We start from the raw sequence: 19,669 nt of genomic DNA on the forward strand, positions 1-19,669 counted from the left end.
ACTAAGAATGGTACCATTTCAGATATTGATGGTTTTCCCCTCAGTCTTATGAAGAACCAGCGTGAACCAATACTTGATAAGCACTTAAAACATTCATACTTAATAAGTATTTTTAACATGTATAGAGAAGACTGCTTTCCCAGGAATAAGCGGGGAGGGCTAATGAGGGAACAGAAGAGACCCTAACAAGATAGGACCATAATCGGTTAGGTACTCAAATCTCTTTCTAGCAAACATCATTCTCATACCACCTAATTTAAAGACCAATAGGAAAATTTTCAGATTCAATGCAAACATCAGAATCTAAACCCCCGGAGTCTCCTTTTTTGCATCATTTTTTGGGGGACAAAGAAGCCTGAACTCGTAAACTCACAGTAATTGTGATTTTTTTTTTTAAGACAGTGAATCTATAATTCTTAAGTTGGGTGGTAGGTGCATGAGCATTTAATTTGTTATTTTTATACTTTACATATATTAACATATTATAAATTTTATTCGCATGTGTTCAACAATTAAGAAAAACATGACAATTATTTAAAGAAGAAATGAAAAGGTAAATTACAATCTTCAGCAATTATGGTAAAAAGCTAACACTTTAAAATAAGGATGGTGGGGTACAAGGGTGTTGAATATTTTCTGCATTTTCTATATGCTTGAAATTTTTCATAATTTTAAAATTAAACTGGACTTTAAAAAAAAATCACATGCTGCTGCTTTTCACCTAATTTAGTTTTTGGTGACAAGGTATGACAGTGTTGTTTCTTAGGAATGATTTTCTAATTTCTCAAAGGGAGACAGTGTCCATCTTAAGTCCCCCAAATATTGAATAACCCTTTCTTCTGTGGATATCTAAACAATTTACAAAACAGTGGTAGGGTTTATTTCTCAAAAGGTAAAATAAAATCACAAAGAATATTAGTAACCTTGGGTTGTCCTGCTTCAGCAACTTGACAGAGCCTAAATTTCTAAGCCAAAGAACCAGAAAATCATAGGATTAAGAAAGAGGCAAATAGTAGCTGACCTTGCACCCATCTCCTCAGGGGTGGTATATGACCATGATTTATCAGTTTCTCCCACCTAATCCTATCAACACAATTGCTTTGTTTTCTGTTAAAAAAAAAAAAAGTCTTCTTTTTGAGATATAATCTCAGGCATGTAACATGGCTGAATTTCACCCAACAGCACACTTTGAGGATTCTCTTCAACAGTAACAGTTGACAGAAAAGACAATCAGCTGGGAACAATAAGTGAAGCAAGGATGTAGTCAAGAAATGAATGGTGCTCCATGTTTCAATGTGCATGGTCTGAACAAAATTGTTAGAATACATGTATGCATTACAGATGCCTTGATAACTCACACCAAATGGTGCCAAAAGAAAAAAAAGAAAAGAAAACCTAATATATTTGATGTACCTCATGCCTTTGCTGCATAAATGTTTTTGACCAGAATTCTGTAAGATTAAAAAAAATGTATCAAAAGATTTTCCTGTTGCAGGGGAGGTTTCTCGACCCTCTAAATGTTCAGAATGTGTCCTCTTTAAGAAGGAAAAATTGCACACATTTCACACTGAGGCAGGAAATAAGTTTTGAATGCTTCAAGCATTTCAGTTTAGCAACAGGGAGCTTGGGGAGGATTCTGAGGGCTGAAGAGTCAGAACCCCCTGGTATTTCTATCAGCGAGAAACCTGGAGCCTGGGCACAGGGGCAGAACTCAGATGACCGCAATTCTGCCTACATCAGAGGAACAATGAACTTGGAATGAACTTGTTCCTAGACATACACAACCAAGGGTATTAAAAGTATAATTTAATCAGAGAGGCCATATGAGTTCATTCCATTAGAAATCATACAATAAATATGATCTAACAATTTTTAAACCAATGTATGTCTGAAATACTACGCACTGAGTAATAGAGAAAGAGGTTTTAATATGACAAGTGAATTCGTCTTAACTTAAAAAAAAATTTAGTTGGAAATAACAAAAACAAAGTGAAAGCTAAAAGGAATAATAATCAAAGCTTATAAGATTACAAACAAAGTAGATTTCCTAAATCCTTGCCACCTTACCAATTCTTTGAATATTACAGTTGGTTGTTCTGCCTCCACGTGGCTTGTACTCTGTTTTCAGTTGAGGCTAACGCTAAACTTCTCACTGCTAACACTAGCTCATGCCACCTTGCCATATACCCCAGCTATTACAAGAGCCTCCTAATGGCTATCTTGCTTTCACTAGTTCTTCCAAAAAATATTCATTGAATCCCCCCTATGTATCAGACTCCGCTCGAAGGCCAGATTATTTCAATGATAAACAAATGGATGTGGTATCTTACGTATATGGGCCTTACTACTTTCTTTCAACTCACTCCCCACACTCTGCCAGGGGGCTCTTTCTAAGACATACTTTGCCCATATCACATATTTGCCCAAAAACTTCCACTGGTCCGCTTCCTCCAAAATCTTCTGCCCCTAGGAGCCCAGGATCAGACCTCATCCAGGCCATCTCTCACACACCCTTCACCCTCCCTCTACTCGAATTAAACTTTCTACTCCCCAAACGATCCCTGACCTTTCCCACCCCCTGCCCTTGCTCACCTTGTTCTTTCTATGTAACATTGAGCCTGAGCAGAATTGAGCCTATATTCTAATAAAAAATAAAGGAATACACTGGACTCTGTAAAAGAAAGGGTACATCTAGATACACTAGTTAGGGACGCCACTTGGAATGGGTTTAGTTTATAGTGAAGGTTAGAAAAAGAATAGAGGAAATACTTAAATATGAAGTCATCTACAAGAACAAAATTATTTTCTTGCAAGGGACAGGGAGTAACTCATCACACATATTAAGTTGCTTTTACTCTTTATCTTTAGGATACAACACAGTAATTTTTGCAGTAGAGTCATGCACTTGCCTCTCCAAGTACAGAGACTTCCTTCTAACTTGTCCCTTCTTTGGACACTATTACCTCTGCCCTCTATTCCCTGGCCCTTTACTTCAGTCTAGTCGGTAAATGTAAAGGAGAATGAGAACTAGTGGGACACGATATTACACAAAACACTGTTTAGAAAATATTGACTTAGGATCACTGGCTAGAGAACCAGCAGTCAGGAGTCCTGGTTCTTGGACTCTGCTACTCATTAGCTGTGTGATCTTGGAAAAGTCAATACTTCCTTTTGAACCTTATTTATTTTTTATATGTAAAACAAGAAATAAATGAGATATTTATTTATAAATAATTAATAAATTATTTGTCAACTAATAAATATAATTTATAAATCAATAGTTTTGTGCCTTGCATGGCCCATTACAGTAGTTTAATCCACACTATATACTTCCAAAGTAAGCATCTAGTTATCATCATTACCCTTGATTGGTATCCAGTGTTTCTTATACCCACCAAAAATTTATTGAACATCTACAATCTGCCAGTTTCCTCATAAAATACTGAGAATAGAAAGATAAATAAGTCATTGTACCCATTCTACAGAATTCACAGTTAACAAGTGAGCCAGAATAATTAACAAATACTTGTGTGAGGGCTTCCCTGGTGGCGCAGTGGTTGAGAGTCCGCCTGCCGATGCAGGGGACACGGGTTCGTGCCCCGGTCTGGGAAGATCCCACATGCCGTGGAGTGGCTGGGCCCGTGAGCCATGGCCGCTGAGCCTGCGTGTCCAGAGCCTGTGCTCCGCAACGGGAGAGGCCACAACAGTGAGAGGCCCGCGTACCGCAAAAAAAAAAAATACTTGTGTGATAGGCACTATAATGGAGAAATATTTAGTGAAAGGAAAAAAATGAGAAAACCTCTCTTTTTCAATGGCTGACACTACGTTAAGCACTGTACAAGGAAAGATAATCACACAGTCCAGATTCAAAATAAAAAAAAAAAATACACCGGTAAGCATGTTGTATAAACATGGAAATTCTACACAAATATTCATTCAGTACAAGGCCCCATTCAACATATATAGATGAATAAAGTAAGGAGGGTGGGCCAAATAGATAAGGTGAGTTTAGGACACATTTGGAGAAGAGAGTTTTCCCACTGGCTTAGGTTTATGAAAGCGAGTCCTAGAAGACCTGAAATGGAAAATTATGTATGAAGAAAAATCCTGGAAAGTCTTAACTGCCAAACCACGGAGATTTAAAGTGTTTAAACAAGCAACAAAGTTTAGGAAGGAAGACTTACAAATAGCTCCTACTAGGTGAATGCTAACTAGAAAAGTAGAGAAGAGGATATCACTGGAGAGAAGACAGAATGGTCAGAATTTAGGGTCAAAGCTTGGATGGCCACAAAAAGAAACACATTGAGGGTATTGCTAAGAGTAAGAGGATATGGTTTTTGCAGTGAAACCAACTGCCAAGTACCTGACTTTCCCTAAGTCATAAGGTAGCAGCCAAGAGACCAAGCAGAGGAATTTACTTGAGGTTTGGGTAGTGTGGCCAGGTCACAAGGCAAGGGCTCTAGAGTACTGGTGGGAATGTCATTTACATTATTGACTTGGAACTCCAGACGGTGTACAAAGGCAAGTGAAACCTTTGACACTATGGAGAGTAGAAGGTAGAGTCAGGAGGCCAAGGTCGGAGAGAGGTGAAAATATAGGAAGTGGTAACAGCAAAAGAAATTCTCTTTGCTAGGTAGCCAGGCTTCTGAGGAAGTCAGGTTATTGGGAAAATCATAACACGAAAATTGAAGTCACCAAGGTTAATTGCAAAGGATGCAGTGAGATGGAGGCTATGACCAAGGAACTCAGTTCAGGTTGTTCTTCACATCCTGAAGGTCAGGAGATGCTGATGATGAGGATGGGAGAAAATGGCATTAAAGGCATATGGAACTTAAAAGAAGAGATATCATGGAACAACGACTGTGAACTGTGCTCTAGTTCCAGGAATAAAAGGATGGAAGAAATTAGTCTCCACCTAAGGAGACTTCAAGGGATGTTGTATCAATGCAGTATATCCAGACTTTAGTTAAGGCACAGATGTTGAAACTGTAAGAGAACTGGTTCACATTAGGTAAATACATATGAAACAATGGTGTGCCCGTGTGGAGGCAATTACTTAATCATCTGTGGTCTACTACTTACTTGGCATCGCATATTTGCCATTAGAAATAAACACTATTTATATAAACACATTTCTACAATGCAAAGGCTGAGAAATACATCACATTTTCCTCTAATAGACTGAATATAAAGGGAAGAATCACTCCCATGAGAGTACACTTTAAAAAGAATTTAAACCTCCATCATCTAAATATGCTAACTGAATTCTTAAAACCCTTTGAACATGTGGGTTTTAAGAACCACGTTCTCGGGAACCACTAGACTCTGGAAGTCCAAGTTCTCTACATAATTATTCTCATTAGTGCCAGTTATTAAGAAGACTGAAATTTATCTTTCAGATTCCCTCTCCACCAATCTTCCCCCCAGACACTAAGCAGTCACACTTATCGTACTTCCTTTCCTCAAATACTACCAGCTTCATAGGTTCCAAAGAACTAACGGCATTCTGCTCGTTGGAGCTGATTATCACCATCACCGTGATTAAGATTTTGGTCTAATCGCCTAGCGTTCACAGCTGAGTCCATTATGGAGGACCCCTGGGTAACTGGATAAATATAATGTTACTGAGACACGACTTCTTGTTCAGTTAAACTCCACTGGAGATCAATATGCAGCCATCTTCCCACGGCAGGCAATAATTAGCACATTAGGCCACTCAGATAATAAATCAGTACTCTACAGTTCTCTGTTTTTGTTCTTTTTTCTGGTCAAGAATGAATAGGGAATAAGAGGTTGGCTATGGGTCTTCTACTACCTGGGCCTCATGTTCAGAGTTAAAGCAGATCAGTGTCAAACTTGGCCGGGCCTGATCTTAGAGCCTCAGGCTCAAAGAGTTTTGAATTGGGGAGAGATAACTAAAGGCATCTACTGTAAACAGTCCATCATGAACACTAAATTATGTTATACTTTACTACTGCAGATGAGTGGATTTTAAAATGAGTTAATTATCTACAAAGTTAAGATTATATATTGATATTCTGATAATGACAGAGGCTGCAAAGATTGTGATTTTCTTCCCTCAGTTCTGTGAATGACAAGAACCGAAGATTCCCCCTGGCCAGTAATTCTTCCATATACCAGGAAAAAACCAAAAGTAGGACCTGCGATTACTGAAGGTTCCAGAATCCTTCACAGTGCTCTTAGAAGCCTGTATAAGTATTGCCTTAAAAAGTCCTGATAGTTATAGGAAAGGTGGTCGGCCCTCTGAAACTTATTTTTAGGTTTTTGGTTGAATTACACAGACCCAAAATCAGGGACATGTTAAAATTTAAAATTAGAAGAGACAGAACATCACTGCTATTTGAATAATCTAATCCTAGTAACCCTTCTACCCACATCCACTCAACACAGCTACCATCTACTCTAGAGGAAACTATAGTCACCACCACAGGCAAATTGATTCTATAGGGAATAGGATGAATACACGACAGAAGTGGTCCTTAATCTACTCAAAATTCTACTTGTTTTATTCATTGATGACATTTTGCTTTTAAGGAAGGTTCACGTTTTTAATTTAAGCTGCTACCTTGAACTTTACAAAAACTATTCTGTTAAGTCCAACACTCTGCTTTACATCTATTATTTCTAACCCTATTAACAAAACTGGGACTTTTGCAAGGTACATATTGTGAGGTTGTGTTGCATTAATTGCCAAAGGCCACCCAGTTAGGAAGGAAAGGAGCAGGATTTGAACCCACTACTCACTCTCAAGTCCATATTAATTTCTTTTATGTGCCGAGTCATGATGTCTCTCAGTTCTGAATATAAATGTAGTGGGATTCTGGAGAAGTGATCAACATAGACTACAGTGGTCAGAGAAAACACAAAGGAATAGGGGAGACTTGGGCTGGACCCTAAAGATTGTACGGGATTTGAAAAGCCATGTCAAGAGGAGGGAAGTTTCTCAGAAGGGAGGAATGAGAGTGGAAAGGACATAATGACCATAGAATAGGCTAGTGACAGTGAGGACACTGGCCTTATTAGAGGGCACGGTAAGCCGTGAATCTTAAAGAAAAACTAGTTCAAGAGACAGATTTTAAAAAGTAGATTACTGAAGACCTTGAAAACCAAGTGTGGGGTTTTAACTACATCAAGAGGGGGCCGTAGAAGGTTCACAAGCAGAGGAGTGATTAGACAACAACGGTGTCCTGCGAAGATAAGTCAGGAATGGGTACACAGGACAGATTTCAGAAATAAAAGCAAGGAGGCCTACGATGGGGAGCTCAAAGCCTGCCAAAGGAAGCAGCAGAGAATCATCTTTAACACACTCTATGTTACCCAGGTGATTTTCACTACCATGGCTTCGAAAGAACTTCAACGTAACACTCCTCCCTGCCTTGCTCTATGTCTGATGAATCTGCCACCAAAACATTCCATGTGACAAGTAACGCAGCTTTAGGAAATATAGCCACAATCAAATATTGCCTAGGAAACCAAATGTAACTAAATGCAAAATGTTACCCCATACTGGGAAATAGCTGTGAGATTTGGTTATAGCTGTGTTTATTGTTCATTAAACTTTATATAATAAGACAATATGCTAAATTAATTCAAATGCAAATTAAATAAGTTAGATGTTGGAAAGACATGTGGTGTGTTGGGACTGGAATAAAGCCTCTACCAACGCTGAGAGTTTGTTTGGCTAAACTTACTTGTTTTAATACATTCTTTTCCATTTGTTCCATCCTCATGATTTTTCATGAGTCAGGGACACACAGGTACGTGTGACGATGTGTGTGTTGAACTGCAGGCCCTTTGCCAAAGGTCCCCCAGTGCCAGGTCACGGGTGTGAGCTTTAACTAGATGATACACTTGAGCACCGGTATGAAGGAGCCATCTGGGAGTTCCAGGCAGGGAGAGGAGAAAGAAAGATTACTCCTAAGGAAAAATAAATCCCAGACGATGTCTCCCTGCCCAAATCCTTTTTCAGAGATAAAATTATACCCCAAATATTGAGTATTCAGTTCAGATAAAGGGGCTTCCTGCTAAATATCCTCGACAGTAGACAGATACCTGATCTGCGGCTCCCTGACACACAGAAACAAAGGTATTTGGATCGAAAAATTATTTCAGAACAATTGGGAAAAAATCCTAAAGGAAATTTGTATTTATTTGTAATATGTATATATGTACAGGTACTTACTTTTATTTATATAAACACGAATTTGGTTTTACTCATATAAAGATATCTGGGTAAAACTGCAGTTTTACAGTTAGTTGAGGGCTGATTACAAAAAACATCCAGTGAACTGACTAGGAAATAAGGCCCAGAGTCAGATGCTGTTGTTTCCTATCAATGCTCCTGAAAGTGGCTGAAAAGAGTCTACTAGGTTCGGATGAATTCTCCCACGTAGATATAAAAATTTTGAAATCCAGGGTGTACAAAAATCAAGAAACCTTTGTGTTTTACATTTTTTGGTATACAGTGCATCTAAGTTCTTCAATCATGTATTATGTACTAATTTAGGTCAACATAAAACTCAGCAAACATTGATGAATGATATTAAAGCAGAAGAGTTCTTCTGTCTCACTAGACCTCTAGAGTACTAGAGTGTTTCTAGAAATCTCATCCTGTGACGTAAACCACAACATCTCTCTGGAAGCAAATGCCATGGAAAAAAACTGGAACCCAAGAGGCTCCTTCCCTATACACATTCTAAGGGCTCTTTCCCTCAAACTACAATCCACTGCAAAACTATTCCACTTATATGTAGATGCATCTATGTATAACTGCTCAGAAACTGCAAGACTTTCTGTGAGAAGGGATAAGGGCAAGAGAGAAAAGAAATAAAAACATCTTGGCATTTCCATTTTTCATCCAAAGAAGAAAACTGCATATTGGGAGGCTCATTAGAATTCCTGAATGCCTAAATTCCTTCTGGCAAGAAAACACCTAGCCCTGGTAGAAATGCTATTCATCTCATGAAAAGAACACTAGAACCTTTGCACAACTCACACTCTGAAAATATGCAAGGCTCAGTCGTTCACTCAACAAATACAGTTTGAGCATCTATTATGTGCTTGACACCATGCATAGCCTGAAACAAGGTCATATTAAATAATTGGTAAAATCATGCTTGTTTTTTCTTGTACTTTTATGCATTTTCCAGATTGTCAGCAGTGAGCCTGTATACCCTTAATTATCAAAAAAAACCTCAGTTAAAACTAAAAAGCATCAACAATGCAAGGTCCCTCCTTTTCTTCTTTTTGTAGATATGCGTCAAAAATAAGCACACGAAAGCATCTAAAGATCAAAATGAGGTCAACAGCCAAAACACTCCCCGGCATAGAAACACCTCCACTTTCCCGAAGAATCCAAATTTTTTGTTTGAAAACACTTCTTAATTTCATTTGGCCAAGAGACATGGATCAGGCGGCAAAGATCCACAGGACAAAGGTAGGTGAGAAAACAAACTATAATTCTAGGTAAAGAAAATGAGAACTGCTAGCTGCAAGAGCCAAGCCATCCCTGCACCCACCGAGCTTAATCAAGTGTTAGCAGAGGGACTGGAGGGCAAAAGCAATAGGGACCTTATAAATGAAACTCAGATGAAACACTGGATGGAGACACATTTGCGGGTATTTAGCTTGCTGCAGCTTCTTTCGCTATAGAAGGCTGTTTGACGACAGAAAGTCTATAACTGGAGTCGAAGGATACCCCCCCCACACACCAAAAAATTAATTAATTTTAAAACCAGGTTCTAGAATATTCTAGGCTACCAGGGCTGTTCCAGAGCTAATACAAAGCGTTAACTCATCTCTAGACGTTGTGGTTTACATCACAGCACACTAGGTGTTATGTCATCAAGCCTACCTTTCCCTTCCCCCGATGTCAAAGTGTAAAGGTGAAGTCAAGTAAAAAGAAACAGGTTGACACCCACTTCCAACCTCAATAGAGTAATAGTGATTGGATCTGAAACAACTGACCTGAAACAAACAAGAAAAGGACAACAAATGTGAAACAATGGCTTGTAAGACACTGGACATCAGGCAAAGGACAGCGATTCCTGGAAGGGAGAAGACCAACACGGTGAGCTGCAAGATTGCCCTCGCTTATGGCCTTGGAGGACGTCTGCACCACGGCACGGGGAAGGAACCCCAGATGCAGCCCGGCAGACTCCTTCAGATGAGTCAATGGAGCCGAGAGTCAAGAGAGAGCAAGGCAGCCAGAATGCACAGAGACATGGATGCATCTTAAACACACTCCATGGAGCTAGAGAAAACAGAAATAAAAGACCCCATACTGGGCGATCCCATTTATACATATTCAACAACAGACAAAACTCATGCATGCTGATACAAATCCAAGTAGTAGGGCTTCCCTGGTGGCGCAGTGGTTGAGAGTCCGCCTGCCGATGCAGGGGACACGGGTTCGTGCCCTGGTCCGGAAAGATCCCACATGCCGCGGAGCGGCTGGGCCCGTGAGCCATGGCCGCTGAGCCTGCGCGTCCGGAGCCTGTGCTCCGCAACGGGAGAGGCCACAACAGTGAGAGGCCTGTGTACCGCAAAAAAAAAAAAAAAAAAAAAAAATCCAAGTAGTAGTGACCTCACAGAGAATGAATGACTGAAAGAGACTCGAGGGATCACTCTGGGAAGATGAAACTGTCCTTTATCTTAACTGGGGTGTTGGTTACATGGCTATAAACATTTATCATAATGCACTTAAGGTCTGTGCATTTTGCTGAATGTAAATTTTACCTCAATCAAAAAATGCCCCCCCTGAAAAAATGGTAACAGAAAAAAATAAGGGAAGGGAACCAAATTATATTTATTAGCTCTACTTTACAAGAGAAGATAAAGTCATTTGCATCTCTTTTGCCTTTACATGGAAATGCTAATAAATGGAAATGAAAATAAATGTAGGATATTATGTCTATATTAAAAATATATTAAAATTGTACCTGTATGTGACTAACAAGGTAATATAAAATTATCCTCTGTGAACCAATAGGCTCTCAGTGGATTACTACCATCACCATCAATAAGTAACTAGCCAAGCACACCAGAAATAAATGGGCCATAATTAAACATAAGCAATAAAAATAGTCTATGAGGGACTCCCCTGGTGGCACAGAGGCTAAGAATCCACCTGCCAATGCAGGGGACGTGGGTTCAAGCCCTGGTCCAGCAAGATCCCACACGTCGTGGGGCAACTAAGCCCACGCGCCACAACTACTGAGCCTGCGCTCTAGAGCCCGTGAGCCACAACTACTGAGCCCTTGTGCCATAACTACTGAAGCCCACCTGCCTAGAGCCTGTGCTCCACAACAAGAGAAGCCACCGCAATGAGAAGCCTGTGCATCGCAACAAAGAGTAGCCCCCGCTCGCCACAACTAGAGAAAGCCCGCGTGCAGCAACGAAGACCCAATGCAGCCAAAACTAAATAAATAATAAATAAATTTATTAAAGAAAAAAAATGGTCTGCAAATACAGCATGCTGAAGATGGCTGAAATGAAATTAGCGAGGCCACAGATTGCAACAACTCAAAACAATCCCTGACAAGCTACAGGTCCCAGAAGTGCAGAGACCATTTCTCCTTGAACCATAAGTCCAAGTATCAACTGGAACTCGTAGAAATGAATACTTTACCTGTGAGTCCCAGCTTGTTTCATGCAGGGTTGTGTAAAACAAAAGCTGCAAGCAGTCCTGGCTCTTGCTGAATCTATATGACACTGTGTGTGTATTAATATCAGCAGTACCGCAGATTTTAGGTACAAAATAGCCCCGTCTTGATATCAGGGGCATTTATAAGCAAGCATGATTCCCATGGGCAACAAGCTAGCCACAACCTGCATCTATGAAACTGTTCTGAAGAGTATCAATACCTTCATCCTCGTTCTAAGAAGACTCTGGGTTTAATTGCCATCCCCTGGCCTTCTTTTAGACACACTGAATATCTGTGGGCCCAGGAATGAAACACAGATGCAAAGAAATAACTTGGAGCATTCCTTTTGATGCTGCCCACTCGTGAATGCTTCTTTTGTACCTGTCTCACCTTCTGGATCTTGCCGACCATGGTACCAGGCTGCTCCTCCCAGCCTCCCTGACTCCTCTGGACTCAGCCTCTGCCTGCCTAGACCTACCAAACCTGCAAAATGGCACCTGCTTGATGGGACTTCTGATCTTACTACCTGAGGAGGTCAATCCTAATGTTGCCCCCTGCCCCCATAACAATGTAACCACTAGAATATACGGGGTAAGTGTTGCCATAAAAGTAGTAAATTTCTGGGGCTAATGTTAATCCCTATGTGTTCAGATGAGTGCTTATTAAGAACATTCCTTGAGGCATTCAGGAGACCTTGGCAGTCAAGAGCCCAGACTATGTGGTCAAATGTAAATCTGAGTCTTTGTCTCCTCACCTAACAGTTTTGTGACCCCGAGCAAATCACTTGACTTCATGTCTCAGTTTCCTCATCTGTGCAACAGGGATCATAAGAATATCTTACTTTCTCGGGTTGTATAAATGACAAAATGACACAACAAATTTAGCACGGTGACTGGTACACAGTTAAGTGGTTTAAAAATAAAAAGTAATGGTATGAGAGAGATATTCAAGGTAAAAAAGGGTTTGTAATTGAACAGAGCATAATATTCTTAACAAAAATTATCTAAAACTTAAGAGGAAGCCTAGGAAAGACACGTGTCCTTTCAATGTCATATAGGGATATTGTTTAACATATCCACACAAGAAATACTTAATTCTACGGGAAAATGTACCTTTGTTTGACATAGGTATTTACTATTAATTAAGGTGCAGAGTCTATGAGATGATACATTAACCTGTAGATTTTTGTTCAGTAAAAACACAATGTTCAGTAGAAAAGATAACATCAAAAGTTAAGAGCTCTTTACCCTGTGAGACATTCACCAGGTTATTTAAACTAAATTTGTATTTTAATATTCTTTTTAATGCCTATAAATATCAGTTCTTCAAATAATCTTTTGCGATCTTATTGTTTACACTTCAACCATATTGTTGTTTCTCCCGTTAAGGAGTTAAATACATGTGGCACACATTCTGTTCTATTCATTCTCATTTATGAGTTATGTTTTAACTTTATGAAAATTACATTTGTATGAGTCATGTTTTAACTTTCTGAAAACTATATTAAAGAGTAGCTAATGGTTCTGTAGGGGCTAGTACATGTCATGTCCTGAACGTCACAATTATGAATTTGACTTATCCTTACAACACTCTTATGAGATGGAACATATAAATATTTACATTTTAGAGACATCGAGGTGTTAATTAATTACTAGCACCAAGGTAACACAGCTATTAAACAACGGAGTCAAGATTTCAACGGAAGCCATCCACTCTACATCAACTGTCTCATCCACTATGCTTTATGACATATATTGAAATTGCAATAAAGTAAGAAAAAAAGATGGGAAATCAGAAGATGGCCAACTGAGTATGCAAATATAAATATTTGGGGCTATGGGGGGATATTCTGATTCTAAATCTATAATATCTAAAGATGTTCTTACTAAATGGCCCCATTTAAGTGTTAAGACAGAAACAACTGAAGTGTTCAGAATTCCAGAATGTGATAAAATAAACAACCAAGAACACAGAGCTTCTCTTTTCCAAGCCTATATTCTTATGTATCAATAATTTGGTTGTCTGAAAAGATTTGCCCACCTGAAATTTTAAGCTCTCTAGTCTAGTAATTAGTGCAGGTGTTCACTGTGATTATTTCTAATAACGACTAAGTAGTAGCAAATCTAATAATAATGTGAGCTTTCATGTCAAACAAACCTGGATTCAAGTTCTGACTCAGCTACTTCCTAACTGTGTGACCTCAGTTTTCCCACTGTTAAAATCAGGACAATAGTAGTATGGTATTTCTTAGGGACTTTGGGATGATTAAAGGGACAACATCTTTATAAAGGTCATAGCAGAACATTAGGATTTGACAAATATCGAGGGATTTGACAAATATCAAATACTATTTGATTTGACAAATATCAAATAGTATTAGTTATAATAAAAACTGTTACTACTCCTATTTATGAAGTACTGATCACACTCCTTGTGCTGAAACAAAGGAGGCTAATTCAATTCCACAGTACTAGAGTTAGAATTGGCATTTAAAGCAGTTTGATTCTAAAGCTAGTTAACCTAATGACTATACGATGAAGTCTTTTATAATGTAATAAGTTATATACATTACAAATCAACCTTTTAAAAATATGGTTTATTGTAATTAGACTTCCAAGATAAACGTCTACCAATGGTTCAATGAAATAAGATTTGGGTCCTACTAGGTCTACATCTAGTATCCGGCAAGAGATTCAACACAGGGGATTCTTCCCCAGTGAACTGGGCACCATCATGTGCATTCTACTGAAGAAAATTAGAAAATCTAATGTTTTTTACACTTTGAAAATGCATATCATGCAATGAGAGCACAAATTTTCACCTGAGTGTAATTTTAACCATGCAAATGCTAGAATAAAGACTGGGAAGAAATCTGGTAAACACAAGAGCATTGTCTAAATAGGTAGGGGTGGAGCTGAATCCACCCCATAACAAAATACCGTATTCTGACTGGGTGCCAGAATAGGCAGGAACTGAAGAACAGATTCCCTGAGGGAAAAAGTGACCTGCTCCTTAGAATGGGAGCCCTAAGATCTGTGGCAGGAGGGACAGCCAGCTGGAGACCCCAAGGAGAATTAGTCACTCACTCATTCACTCAACACGCGTTGACTGCTGCAGGCTCTGTGCCGTCTCACGGGGAGAGAGGGAAAGGAGCCAGCTCCTGTCTCAGAGAGACAGGAGAGAGCTGCGGGGTGAGAGAGCTCACCCCATGCAGACACCCACTCTTCAGAACTAAGCTCTAAAGGGCTCGACCACCAAAAGGAAGGAATGCTTTCCTCCAGGTCCCTTGGAGCCCATTGAAGAAGGGCCATCGAGGCCCCACCCCTGACTCAGGCGGCTTCCAGAACCTCCCCTGGCTCAAGGAGGGTTGCTGGACAGGTAAAGCCTGAAAACTGGGGTAGGAAGTAAACACATTACCAAACACATGAATATACTGTAGTCTTGTATCCTGGGAAATTATCACTATAAATATAACAACATAGGCTCATAACATAATGCCATGGTACCTATATGGACCCAAGAGACAGAATTAGCATACACACATGTCTGTCCCCTTGTCTGTGCACTAAGTAATGTGCATATTGCTTATTTTTTTCTGAAGCCTGAATGGGAAATGTGTTTTTAACAGATTTAATCAATATACCAACCTACATTAAAAAAATAAATAAACCCACACAATAAATAAAAAGCAAAAGGCCAGTGAATAGCCAACAGTGCAGCTTAACAGCCATTCCAGCATAAAACTGTCTGAAAAGGCACTTCACACGCCACTGTCTGCACACTCCACAGTGGCTTGCTATTGATTTGCTGCAAGCAAAGAACATCTATTATCACATGCCAGTATGAACCAAGCAATTTCTCCAACAAGTAGCCCACAGTGTACATCGAGCAATGTAGTGTGGGCACCTGGCTGCTGAAGGTGGGCTGAGAACCCACATTTATTCCCATCTTTTCACCCCACAAAGCCATTATAAACATCCACTCTATAAATCCAAGAACTTGATGTGTGGACTCACATGCCACAGACTGTCCCACATTCACTTCTCCAGGGCACAGAAGTAATAACGAGATTCCAAAATTATACTACTCAAAACAGTTGTCATGAACACGCCTAAAGGTGATAGCTGTGAAGTGTTTAAAATCGCTGTTTTCAAAAAGTCCTCCCAAATGATAACTTTTTCGCATATGTGTGGGAATGTGCGAGTGGGCTGGTTTTGCTGAGACCTTGTGTGGAGTTGTGAAGAAGAGAGGAACTCAACAATAGGTTGCCAGTGGGGTTGGCATTGCCATTCAATACAGGAAACGGATCCTGGATTCACCTGATGGTGTAAGGTCTACAACATACTGAAATTGCTCAGACTCTCTGTCCTGATTTAAAATACCAATAAGAACTCAATATCCAAAAGGAATCGCCTTACAAGGACCCTTAAAAGGTTTCCTTCCTTTTGTTGCTCTTAAAATGTAACCCCTACAACATGTCACTAAGTGGTATGCAGGTGGTGCTCACCCTCGGGGAAATCAGCCTCCCTCTGCTTTGAAGTTTTCAGAACTGAGGATATTCTTTGGAGAACGTTACTTGTGCGTCCTTTCATGGATCTTACTGGACCCTACATGAACTCAAAATTGCTTCTGGGATGACTTTGCCCATTGTAGTTTCAAACCAGCCTGAAACATCACCTAATGAAACTCCCTATGATTTTACCATTACATGAAAAGGTGGAAAGTCATGTCTTAAAACTAGATAAGACAATTAATAAATCAATTATACCTGAGTTTCCAATCAGATGATTTTTGTTTTCTATCCAATACAAGGAAATCGCTCTCATACAAGGTAACCAGCTACAGAGAATACACGTCATATTTTCACAACCACTTATATCAGTTTTACAGCTATCTTTGTAAGAATGAACAAGAAATTTACCCCACTGGCTCCATCAACCCACCATGCTTTCACAAAGAATGACGGAATAAAGTTAAAACCACACAGGCTTGGTCTATTCATACTAAACAAGACACAATTTTTAAATGTAAACTCTACTCATGGAGGCCGCATCTATGTGACAGCACCTCGAAATTGTCAAACAAATGCCAAACCTAGCAAACAGGCAAGAACAAAGCAAAGGTTATAAGTGATAGAACCAATTCTAGAAGAAGTGGGCACGACTCTAAAATGCAGACATTTCTTTAGAAACTTGCAAGTCACGTTCAGATATAATTAACTTTTCTACATATGATGAACTGAGCACTTTATTTTGAAAAATACCATAGTCTAGCCGTTTCCCTTTTGAACAAGTTTCAATTCTTGGATATGCAATAATAAATAGAGATGTTTTCATTTCTATTAATTGAGGATCAAGCTGCTGTCCTGAGAAACTGCTCAAGGAAAATGAAAGTATTCAAATGTTTTCCCCCGCAAAAACAACTTTAGCCATTAGATTGAATTTCTAACCAATTCACATGGTCTTATGACAGTATTCTAAGGAATATGATTTATTTTAGACGTATGCAACATTCTACAAAACATGCTATTCCCAAGAATTGGGTAAAGGCCAGATTTCCTTGATGTCACTCCACTTACAATGCATGGCCCATTTCTGTTATTTAGGTCAAAGGCAGGCCACCTGTGACATGCATGTTACCAAAGCAACTATTAACCATCTTTGTGCTCTCTCATAGAAGATGCAATCTCTGCTATTCTCTATATTCCTTCTCTTTCATCCTTCTTCATCTTCTATTCACTTATTTTACCCCTTCTTCTTTCTTTGCAATTTTCCCCACGGCTTTTGCCCATGATAAGCATGAACCTTTTTCAAATCTGCTGTTGACACTGAGGGTTAATACTCAACTCCTGATGCAAACAAAGCTACCATGATTTGCTAACAAAGGTAGGCACACAGAGTATTAGATAGGTAACATCATCTTGAAGTTGTTTGTGGAGTAGCAAATTACAACTCTAAGGATCCAGGTTGATACAGGAAATAATAACCTATGATGTAAAGAATTGAGACTGATTTTCTTAGGTGGAACAAACTGGCTCTGATGCTAGTTCCCAAAGTGAAGTTACCCCAAATACTTTAATACAGAGACATTCGCTGTAACAATTTTAAGCAACCTACCATTTTGATGTATTTGGTTGGGTTTCATTAAAAGTTTACATCTGAACTTCATAGTTACATCACGTATATCTGAATTCCATATATTCCCCACATTCTGCTATTAAAATGTACTTGCTCACATATCCATATAGCCATCCAGTCACAGAAGCCCTGGTCCACTCTCCAAGAGGAGAATAGGCAAGTGGATTATTTTAATGATTTGGGCTCAGAAGTCTTTTACAATAAAAAATTCAACTGCATTGCTTATAGAATAAAGTTCAAAATACATTACCCTAAACCTGGATGTCTTAGAAACATTTTTGAAGGATGAGAAGCTATTGCCACAAAAGAACGCTGACCTTTCCCAATCCTGGTTCTGGTACTTCATCACACACTGACAAATTGTTCAGGTCAGATAATGCAATAATCCTCATCCCAGACTGAGGCACAATCTTTTCTTGACAAAATCAGAAACAATCACAGAAAACTGGAAAGAATCCTGGTTGATTTTTAGCAGAAAACAATGCCTAGCCTGGGTGGCAGAAAGGAACTTTTCAGTGAGCAAAAAATGCATACATACCTTCTGAAGATTGTGCCTATTCACCGCAGTTAGCGTAACTTACCTTTCTGTCTTTCCTTTGTGCAGCCTCTTCCTGACCGTGGTTTACTGGGAGTGGTATGTATGTGTGACACGGAATAAACTTGTGAGGATAAAGAAGCATTATGCCACCACTTAGGAAAGAAGCCTCCCATGCAGACAAATTGGAGGCAAAAGAAAGAGCATATAGAACAATTCCTCAGGGACTCTGGATGAATCCAATCACTGCCTGTTTCAGAGTGGAACAGTATTTCCAAATCATAAATATGGAAACAGGACTTTCAATGAAAATAATACCAAATAATTGGAAAGAGCCATCTAATGTCAAAGCCTTCCGCACACAGTGTGTCCTTTGCATTATAAATCCAGAGGCAAATGCTTACGCCTAGATCAATGAGGTTCAAAGAATTTTCTCTCTACATTTCCAGATTCCACACTTGTTTCTCCTTAGTGTATCTTAAGAGACTGACAGGGTACATAAAGAAAAAAGGCCTATGAAAAAAATGGAAAACAGGACAGGAGACAACTACACACATGAAAAAAGTTGAGAAATAAGGAATCAAGGAAAACCAAATAGACATAACAGAGATAGCATTGTAATTGGCGACTGCTCCCACTTGTACAAACTGTAATGTAACTTTAGTACTTGCTCAGATAACATTACGCATCTTTTTTATAAAACCAACTGATGACAACTATGAGTTCAGGTTATAAAATAAACTCCTACCATGAAGGCTGCATTTAGAAAATGAGAAGGTCAGCAGGACCCACTAAGTCAGGGCTTTTCAACAAATCACTTTGCAATCGGTATTCAGAGATTTCAAGTGTTTGCTCATTTCTAAAGGTGGCCATGTTAGGAGGACGTGGAGACACAGGCTATAGATTCCCACAGAACTGAACTCTCTCCACCGTCAGTGCTAGAATCACCTTCATGAAATCAGTCTTCTCCTAGAATTAAAACAGCTGATGTACCCGAAGCATCACTAGTGGACAAAAATAACAACTGGCTCTCTTCCAATACGAAGCAAATACACAGATACATACATATAACCATACTCACAAAATAGAAATATATATATATAAACAGAATGACTATGTATATATAAACTAAACAGATATCAATAAATTTAGCCAGAGGGAATCTCTGCCTACATTTGAAAGACCCTTGAGAATGCATTAAACATTTCTAGTTGGAAAAAATAATAAACTCTCTTAATGTCTTCATCATTTGGAAGGCCTAAGAAATTCTCTAAACTCAGACTTTTTGAAAAAATAGCTACATTCCTTAAATGTCCTCCAAGTTCTAGGCA

General features: G+C 39.2%; 1 protein-coding gene across 5 annotated transcripts in view; it reads right to left on the bottom strand.

The window, feature by feature from the left end:
* Positions 1-19,669, bottom strand: part of NRXN3 (neurexin 3) — a 1,617,293-nt gene that overhangs the window by 841,959 nt on the left and 755,665 nt on the right. The gene's annotated exons all lie outside the window — the stretch shown is intronic.

The sequence above is a fragment of the Lagenorhynchus albirostris genome, chromosome 1 (genome assembly GCF_949774975.1).
Source record: "Lagenorhynchus albirostris chromosome 1, mLagAlb1.1, whole genome shotgun sequence".
NCBI lineage: Eukaryota > Metazoa > Chordata > Mammalia > Artiodactyla > Delphinidae > Lagenorhynchus > Lagenorhynchus albirostris.